Genomic DNA, 10,207 nt, shown 5'->3' on the forward strand with positions numbered 1-10,207 from the left:
TCTCTCTCTCACACACACACGCACACACACACACACACACGCATACACACAGACAAACGCATACCCACATAACACACACACACACACAAACGCATGCACACAGACAAACGCATACCCACACACCTACTGCTAACCCGCTAAGTATGAGCCACCTCACAAGTACTGTAACTGTGGTATGAAAGGTAGAGCAGTGTAGCTGTGTAGTTTCTGTACAGTATTATATGTGTCTGTGTGTGTTTGTGTGTATGTGTGTGTGTGGCCTGTTACGTAGTGGTTAAGGTAAATAACTGGGACACGCAAGGTTGGTGGTTCTAATCCCGGTGTAGCCAAAATAAGATCCGTACAGCCGTTGGGCCCTTGAGCAAGGCCCTTAACCCTGCATTGCTCCAGGGAAGGATTGTCTCCTGCTTAGTCTAATCAACTGTACGTCACTCTCGATAAGAGCGTCTGCCAAATGCCAATAATGTAATGTGTGTTTGTGTCTGTGTGTTTGTGTGTGTGTGTGTGTGTGTGTGTGAGTGAGTGTGTGTGTGTGTGTGTGTGTGTGTGAGTGAGTGTGTGTGTGTGTGTGTGTGTGTGTGTGTGTTTGTGTGTGTGTGTGTGTGTGTGTGTGTGAGTGAGTGTGTGTGTGTGTTTGTGTGTGTGTGTGTGAGTGAGTGTGTGTGTGTGTGTGTGTGTGTGTGTGTGTGTGTGTGTGTGTGTGTTTAGAGAGGCAGCATCACAGAGGCGATGGCGATCTGTCTCATTAGCGGCTGGTTGGTCCCCAGTCTGTGAGTCATCTGCCCCCAATCAGCTTACACTGGGTCTTTCCCTGTGAGCTCACTGCTCTACCCCACTCCCCCGCCCCACTGCTCTACCCCACTGCCCCGCCCACTGCTCTACCCCACAGCCCTGCCCCACTGCCCCACCCCACTGCCCCGCCCACTGCCCCGCCCCACTGCTCCACCCCACTGCTCTACCCCACTGCCCCACCCCACTGCTCTACCCCACTGCCCCACCCCACAACCCCACCCCACTGCCCCACCCCACTGCCCCGCCCCACTGCCCCACCCCACTGCCCCACCCCACTGCTCTACCCCACAGCCCCACCCCACAGCCCCGCCCCACTGCTCTACCCCACAGCCCCACCCCACAGCCCCGCCCCACTGCTCTACCCCACAGCCCCACCCCACTGCTCCACCCCACTGCTCTACCCCGCAACCCCACCCCACAACCCCACCCCACTGCCCCACCCCACTGCCCTGCCCCACTGCCCTGCCCCACCCCACTGCCCTGCCCCACTGCCCCACCCCACTGCTCTACCCCACTGCCCCGCCCCACTGCCCCACCCCACTGCCCCGCCCCACTGCCCCACCCCACTGCCCCACCCCACTGCTCTACCCCACAGCCCCACCCCACAGCCCCGCCCCACTGCTCTACCCCACAGCCCCACCCCACAGCCCCGCCCCACTGCTCTACCCCACAGCCCCACCCCACTGCTCCACCCCACTGCTCTACCCCGCAACCCCACCCCACAACCCCACCCCACTGCCCCACCCCACTGCCCTGCCCCACTGCCCTGCCCCACCCCACTGCCCTGCCCCACTGCCCCACCCCACTGCTCTACCCCACTGCCCCGCCCCACTGCCCCACCCCACTGCCCTGCCCCAACACTGCCCCACCCCACTGCCCCACCCCACTGCCCCGCCCCACTGCCCCACCCCACTGCCCCACCCCACTGCCCCGCCCCACTGCCCCACCCCACTGCCCCACCCCACTGCCCCACCCCAGTCCCACACTGCGTTTAACACTGCACCTGTGAGTTTCCATACATTTTGGTGAAAGGTTCAGTTTTTTTCCAACATGTGTATTGAATTTGAATAAATGAATTGAGTCATTTAATTATTCAGTTAATTAGCAGATGTAGGCCATATCCAAATATCCAAATGAAACTGTGATTAAGCTGAAATGTGATCTCTGATTGTAATGTCCCTGGAGTTTACTGCCTCTCCTCGCGCAGACACCATAACATGTGTTTTCACTGGCTCTGCTGCCAATGACAACAGATGTCACGTTAAATAGTAAATGGTTGGCATTTATATAGCGCCTTTATCCAAAGGGCTGTAAAATTGATGCTTCTCATCCACCCATTCATGCACACACTCACACACCAACGGCGAGTGGCTACACCAACATTAGACCCTGACCCCTACATGACCCCTCCCACGCACCCAAAACCTGAACACATGCGCCCTGCCCCACACCTTCATACCACATGAATAACTGCACATGACTTTAGAGAGCTCTGTGAATAACTGCACATGACTTTAGAGAGCTCTGTGAATAACTGCACATGACTTTAGAGAGCTCAGTGGATAACTACACATGACTTTAGAGAGCTCTGTGAATAACTGCACATGACTTTAGAGAGCTCTGTGAATAACTGCACATGACTTTAGAGAGCTCTGTGAATAACTGCACATGACTTTAGAGAGCTCTGTGAATAACTGCACATGACTTTAGAGAGCTCAGTGGATAACTACACATGACTTTAGAGAGCTCTGTGAATAACTGCACATGACTTTAGAGACTCTGTTTGGCGCAAAGGCACCTCTATACCCACCTCACACAGCTGTGCTCTTTCTGCTGCTGGTGATTTCACAGACAGTAAAAGACGAGGCCAGAGTAAAAGGTGGATTAAGACCTGCGTTGTGCCGCTGAGGATGATGCACTGTGATGATGATGATGATGATCATGAGGATGATGCACTGTGATGATGATGATGATCATGAGGATGACGCATTGTGATGATGTCATTCTGCTTTCTGCTTCGTCTTTTCAGAATATACACTTTGTTTCACCATTTTTCTTTTTCTTGTGTAAGTCGGTTGTCGGGGCAGCACGGATGGTGCAGTGGGGGGGGCGGGGGGGCACGGATGGTGCAGTGGGTAGCACTGCCGCCTCACAGCAAGGAGGTCCTGGGTTCGAATCCCCGTCGGCCGGGGCCTCTCTGTGCGGAGTTTGCATGTTCTCCCCGTGTCTGCGTGGGTTTCCTCCGGGTACTCCGGTTTCCTCCCACAGTCCAAAGACATGCAGGTTAGGCTGATTGGAGAGTCTAAATTGCCCATAGGTATGAGTGTGTGAGTGAATGGTGTGTGTGCCCTGTGATGGACTGGCGACCTGTCCAGGGTGTATTCCTGCCTTTCACCCAATGTATGCTGGGATAGGCTCCAGCCCCCCTGTGACCCTGTTCAGGATAAGCAGGTTAGGATAATGAATGAATGAATTAATTAATGAATGTCTGTGGTTGTGTGTACCTGTGTGTGTGTATAATAATGTGTGTGAGTGAGTGTTTGTAGCACATGAATAATGCTGTGTGTGTGTGTGTGTGTGTGTGTTGCAGGTTTAAAAATATGCAATGCAATGTGTTCCCATGATTCACGAGTCAAACAATAATATTCTCTTGTTTGCATTGAAATGAGCTGAAATGGGCTGTTCCAAGTTAAAGAGAGTGACCCTCGCGGACACTGCCGCTGTCTCCCCCAGCCTGCGCGCTGGGAGGGCCTGTTCAAACCGGCCACTTCACGCTCACGTTTCTCTTCTCACACTTGTGCATTCCTTCCCAGTTCCGTGTTTACTGGAGTCATGTATGGCACAGCCTCGTAGGTAACCCGGCGTGGAAGTGCTCTAGCTTCGGCTACTTACGGAAGCAAAAGCCTCTGGCTTCTGTCCCGAGTATTGATGTAAACATTACAGTATGCCTGACCACCGAGCAGATCTAAAAGGCTATAGCTTAATGTAGCCGGGTTTAACATCCAGGAATTGGTTATCAGTTTAGTTGATACTGAGGGCTGTACACTGCCTCGGCCGGTCTAATTCGATTACATATCCGTGAGCGATAAGACCACCAGACGCGCAGCTCCATGACGGGGGCCGCACACATTCTCCCCTCTGACATAGGCAGTTTGCACGGCCCTCGCCACCGGGTTGACTGTCTTCATCAGTAAGACGGTCAAAACAATAGAGGAATTATCTGACCAGTCCTAATAAACTGCCGCCGTTGTTTTCCGAGCGCATCTGTCGAGCCCTCCCCATATGCGCGTATCTCGCAGCGCCCCAACCCGCCCGGTCCCCAATCTAACCCCCGTGTAGGAGGCTACCCAGGTCCCCACTCTAAACCCCCGTGTACGAGGCTACTTTACTCTAATTCGCACTAATGCGGAAAGGAGCTACACTGCTGTTCGTCTGCTTTCAAAAGAACAGAATAAAAAAAAAGATTCAGAACCTTTAAGATACGGTGACAGGAGACCGAGAACACGCACAGTACCGCGCGGACTCAGGTGACGTGTGAAATCATTCCTCGTTCCCTGAGGACGCCGTCACTGCGCTTTAAATTTAGACAGGGAACAGATGAATGTACCTGACTTCGGGGTATGCGCTACACATCCACACGCGGGCTAAGCCGCCCGTCGGCGCTATGCATTTGGACACCGCTTAATGGAAAATAATATTTTCCTTTAAGTCGCATGTTCCACTGTAGCGGGACTGCATTATTCCCGCTTACGGACAGTTAAAGGTTTTTTTTAATTCACAGTAGTTCCAGAAATGTGCGAAACTCGACAGTTATCTCGAAGCAGCGCCAAGGACACTACCCTCAGTTAATCTTTTCTTCTTACCTGTTTTCATACGGAGTTGTCTTGAGGAAAGACGCCCAGATGACGAATCCCGATGTCTCTATAAATCCCCGATTGATGCCTGCATTGTAGGACGCTGCTCGCAGAAGTAATCCTGGTGTCAGTGTGCGACGGCAGACCACAGCGAAGCGGGGGGTTATGGGCGGACAGAGGCGCAGATGCGGGGGGCAGCGGCCGTCGGGCTAGCCGACAGGGATCCAATTACAGTGGACACGCGAGGGGCTGCGCGAGTCTGCTGCAGATCCCGCTCACGCCAAAAAAACATCAGGATCCGCGCATGACTCACCCACCTCGCGCCGTGCGTCTCAGAACCCAAAGCCGCGTCTTATTTATTTATTTTTGATTTATTTATTTATCCAAAGAACAAATCGTAACAACTCGTATCGATTCTTTTTAGTGCCTCGACTTAATGTCACCGAGATAAAAATCGATATTTATGATTTATTAAAGGAGCCTTTCAACAGGACGAATCGATGCTATTACAAGCTGTGTGGGGTCATATCCGCAGAACTCTTGTCACGGAGTTTCAATTAAACACGAATTTGGTTTTCTCTTTGGGTTTCTTGTGTATTTTGAAATAGTGAGCGTCGCTTTCATAAGTAGATAAATCGGTAAATGATGGCTGTAACAGAAACCTCTTAACAGGCACTTTATTCTTTCGCCTGCATGTGGACAGAGTGTCTTACAATGTGCATTAGGCCTACTGAGGGCATAATGACAGCTGCTATTACTAATATTCACACGGAAATGCCCTGCACTTGAAAAATGCACATTGCTCAATAGTTTTTCTTTCAATAATAATATCAATATATATATTTATTCAATAATATATTTCGTTTTCTTTCTTTCGAAATGGAAATGTCCATTTGGGTCTGTAGTGGGCCCTGTCGCAGCACAGACGCTGTATTTGAGTACTTTTTCCAAGCAAAATATTTACTAATTCATAATACACTCTGTGAGCAATTTATTAGGTAGACCTGCACACCAGCTTGTTAATGCAAATGTTTAATCAATCAATCATGTGGAAGCAACTAAATGCATATAAGCATGCAGACATGGTCAAGAGATTTGGCTGTTGATCAGACCAAATGTCAGAATGGGAAAGAAATGTGATCTAAGTGACTTTAACCGTGGAATGATTGTTGGTGCCAGATAGGGAGGTTTGAGTATCAAAGAAACTGCTGATCTCCTGGGATTTTTGTTCACAACAGTCCCTAGGGTTTGCAGAGAATAGTACGAAAAACAAAAAAACATCCAGTGAGCAGAAGTTCTGTGGGCAAAAATGCCTTGTTAGTGAGAGAGGTCAGAGCCAGACTGGTTGAAGCTGACAGGAAAGTGACAGTAACGCAAACAAGCACACATTATTACAGTGGTATGCAGAAGAGCGTCTCCGAACACAAACGCTGACGTGGATCTGCGGGCTCTATGGTCAAGCCCGGTCCCTATTGGCTGACGGCGCTCAGTGTACCATGGCAACCGAGGCCCTCCCAACCAGGGCAGTGCCCTCAGCAGGTCTGAGATCTGATTGGATGCAGGTCCTGATGGGTTTTATTTTGGGTGAATAATAAAACTCCACTGGATACAGGTTCTGCCCAGAGGATGGGATATGAGTGCATTAGCAAAACATATTTCATAATGTGCTCCGTTTCACGACAAAAACATCAAATCACATACAGCAGACAATGAAGACAAATCTAATTTCATCATTTTAAAACCATCTAGAACAGAAACCATTCTCTAAAAGGTCTTTTCAATACGGCCGATCTCTCAAAACCAAATAATACTGTTCCAGGAGAGCAGACCTGATCAGTACAGACCTGCTGTAATCAGCACAGACCTGCTATAGCTGCTCTTTATTCCCGTCTGTGCTGCACTGGATTGTGCTGCAGTGATAGTGTAGGGGGCGACGTGGCTCAGGCAGTAAGAGCAGTCGTCTGGCAGTCGGAGGGTTGCCGGTTCGATCCCCCGCCCGGGCTGTGTCGAAGTGTCCCTGAGCAAGACACCTAACCCCCAAATGCTCCTGACGAGCTGGTCGGCGCCTTGCATGGCAGCCAATCGCCGTCGGTGTGTGAGTGTGTGTGTATGAATGGGTGAACGAGGAGCATCAATTGTACAGCGCTTTGGATAAAGGCGCTATATAAATGCCAACCACTTACCATTTGATATGGGTCAGGCCGTGTGACTCAGGACAGCCCGTGTGGAGACAGAAACTTTTCAAATAATGCCAATGAGGAAAAAAGTTATTTATGTAATTATAGCAGAGTGTGGTGGTGTAATTATGCAATTCCCTGTGTCAAAGGTTTGCCTTCTGGGACGGTACAGGTCCTTCCAAATATAACCGTGTAATTCACATTTCAGCCTTTAGGAAAAGCCAGACAATGAACTGTTCTCATCCGCGCGCAGAAGCGCTCTGCGGTTTATCCTCTGCTATAGCACCATCTAGTGGAGAGCGGGGGTAACACGCCCTGTTGAATTACGATACTCCATTATGTTTATCACTGTATAATATAAACCTGATTAGGACTCATCACACGCGGCATCACTATGGGAAATATGTAAAGGCGCTGTTACTGTGCCTGATTAACCACACAAAGTCTGTCTGAGGGAAAAAAAACAAAAAACCCAGAGTGACTTACACAGCGTACACACACTGTGATACTGTGAGTGTGTTCAGTGTGTTCAGTGTGTTCAGTGTGTGAAGTGACTGGGTGTGATACAGTCAGTGTGTTCAGTGTGTTCAGTGTGTGGATGACTGGGTGTGATACAGTGAGTGTGTTCAGTGTGTGGATGACTGGGTATTGTACAGTGAGTGTGTTCATTGTGTTCAGTGTGTGGATGACTGGGTATTGTACAGTGAGTGTGTTCATTGTGTTCTGTGTGTGGATGACTGGGTATTGTACAGTGAGTGTGTTCATTGTGTTCAGTGTGTGGATGACTGGGTATTGTACAGTGAGTGTGTTCATTGTGTTCAGTGTGTGGATGACTGGGTAGTGTACAGTGAGTGTGTTCAGTGTGTTCAGTGTGTGGATGACTGGGTATTGTACAGTGAGTGTGTTCATTGTGTTCAGTGTGTGGATGACTGGGTATTGTACAGTGAGTGTGTTCAGTGTGTTCAGTGTGTGGATGACTGGGTATTGTACAATGAGTGTGTTCATTGTGTTCAGTGTGTGGATGACTGGGTATTGTACAGTGAGTGTGTTCAGTGTGTTCAGCGTGTGGATGACTGGATAGTGTACAGTGAGTGTGTTCAGTGTATTCAATGTGTGGATGACTGGGTAGTGTACAGTGAGTGTGTTCATTGTGTGGACTCACCCTTCTGTGGACCACACTTCCCATCATCCTTTGCTCACATGCTCCTCTGGGCTGCTGGGGAATGCAGTCTTTCACAGCTTCCTCCCTGTGCTCGGTTCCCTTGGATACGTACAGCCACCCCATGACGGCCGCAGCCTCCGTCTCTCACAGGGCAGTTTGAAGAAGAAACATTAGCAGCTAATTCTCAGCCCTGAGCTGCTGGGAAGGAAAGTGCATGTGGATGAAAGCTGTTGGTCAGCCTGGTCTACTTCCTGCTGCATTCTCATTGGCTTAGAGGTCTCAGAGTCAACCAATCCGGTGTGGACAGCTGTTCTGTGACTGGAAGAGCTCTGGCTGTACAGAATTTGCTCAGTCCTGTGAGTGTGTGTGTGTGTGTGTGTGTGTGTGAGTGAGTGTGTGTGTGTGTGTGTGAGTGAGTGTGTGTGTGTGTGTGTGTGAGTGTGTGTGTGAGTGTGAATGTGTGTGTGAGTGTATATGTGTGTGAGTGTGTTTGTGTGTGTGTGTGAGTGAGTGTGTGTGTGTGTGTGTGAGTGAGTGTGTGTGAGTGTGTGTGTGTGTGAGTGAGTGTGTGAGTGTGAACGTGTGTGTGTGAGTGTGTGTGAGTGTATATGTGTGCGTGTGTGTGTGTGTGTGTGTGTATGAGTGTGTGTGAGTGTATATGTGTGCGTGTGTGTCTGTGTGTGTGTGAGAGTGTGAGTGTGTGTCTGTGTGTGTGAGAGTGTGAGTGTGTGTCTGTGTGTGTGTGTGTGTGTTTGTGAGAGAGTGTGAGAGTATGTGTGTGTGTATGTGAGTGTTTGTGTGTTTGTGCGAGAGTGTGTGAGTGTGTATGTGTGTGTGTGTGTGTGAGAGTGTGTGTGTGTTTTTGTGCTTTGTTTCATTGATATTCACATGCATGATTGATGACACGCCAGTGAGGTCACTCAGAGAACAATTCAATTTTTTTGGGATTCAAATACTTTTCTGTGCTCAATTGATTATGCCAACAAGAGAAACTGAGCAAACCAAGAGAACCAGAAGGCGGGGTTTGCTGTTCTTTGATAATTTTTGATAGGCTCCAGTACACCAGATAAGCTCAGTAAGCTTTGAGTGGTGTGGTGAGTTCAGTCGTGTTCACAGTAAATTCTGAGCCAAAGGAAAATAAATCAAACTTTACTGAAGCCTCCTTCTGAGAAAGATACCCATGGCAACTGCCATCCCAGCAGCAGGAAATAAGATCTCAGCTCAGTGATGATGTCGGGATTCTGCTGGATCGGAGCGCGAGATTACAGGGGCATCTCAGGCCCTGTACTTTGCTTCCAACCTACTGCTCCCGCCCCCCTGACGATCCTGCCCCTCCTGACGTTCCTGCTGTCTTTGTGTGTGTGTTTGTTTTTGTTTTTGTTTGTGTTAGTGTTTTTGTGTGTTTGTGTTTTCTGTGTTTGTGTGTTTGTTTGCATGTGTTTGTGTGTTTGTTTGTGTGTGTCTGTGTGTTTGTGTTTTTCTGTGTGTGTTTGTTTGTGTGTTTGTTTGTGTGTGTTTGTGTGTTTGTGTGTGTTTGTTTTTGTTTGTGTGTGTATGTGTGTTTGTGTTTTTGTGTGTTTATTTGAGTCTGTTTGTGTGTGTTTGTATCTGTGTGTGTTTGTGTGTTTTTGTCTGTGTTCTCTTCTTTGTGTGTTTGTCTGTGTGTTTGTTTTTGTTTGTTTGTGTTTGTGTGTGTTTGTGTTGTTGTGTGTTTGTGTGTGTGTTTCTTTGTTTGTTTGTGTGTTTGTTTGTTTGTGTTTTTGTTTGTGTGTGTGTTTGTGCATTTGTGTGTGTATGTGTTTTTGTGTGTTTAGTTGAGTGTGTTTGTTTGTTTGTGTGTGTTTGTTTTTGTTTGTGTGTTTGTTTTTTGTGTGTTTTTGTGTGTGTTTGTCTGTGTGTTTGTTTTAGTTTGTGTTTGTGTGTTTGTGTGTTTGTGTTTTTGTGTGTTTGTGTGTTTATTTGAGTGTGTTTGTGTGTGTTTGTTTGTGTGTGTGTGTGTGTGGGTGTTTGGTTGTGTGTTTGTGTGATTGTTTCTGTGTGTTTGTGTTTGTTTGTGTGTTTGTTTTGTGTGTTTGTTTTTCTTTGTTTGTGTGTTTGTGCATGTTTGTGTTTATTTGTGTTTGTTTTGTGTGTCTTTGTGTTTGTTTTTGTTTGTTTATGTGTGTTTGTGTTTTTCTTTGTGTGTGTTAGTCTGTGTGTTTGTTTTTGTCTGTGTGTTAGTT

The 10,207-nt window shown here is 48.3% G+C and overlaps 1 protein-coding gene across 1 annotated transcript in view; it reads right to left on the reverse strand.

Annotated features, from left to right (window-relative positions):
* LOC133138657 (poly(rC)-binding protein 4-like) overlaps positions 1-4,823 on the reverse strand; it is a 44,785-nt gene extending 39,962 nt beyond the window's left edge. The window contains exon 1 of the mRNA XM_061257593.1: positions 4,656-4,823. The gene's annotated coding sequence lies outside the window, so the exon portion shown is untranslated. The remainder of the gene's footprint in view (positions 1-4,655) is intronic.
* Positions 4,824-10,207: the final 5,384 nt, after the last annotated feature.

Source organism: Conger conger, chromosome 10, assembly GCF_963514075.1.
Source record: "Conger conger chromosome 10, fConCon1.1, whole genome shotgun sequence".
NCBI classification, from domain to species: Eukaryota; Metazoa; Chordata; class Actinopteri; order Anguilliformes; family Congridae; genus Conger; species Conger conger.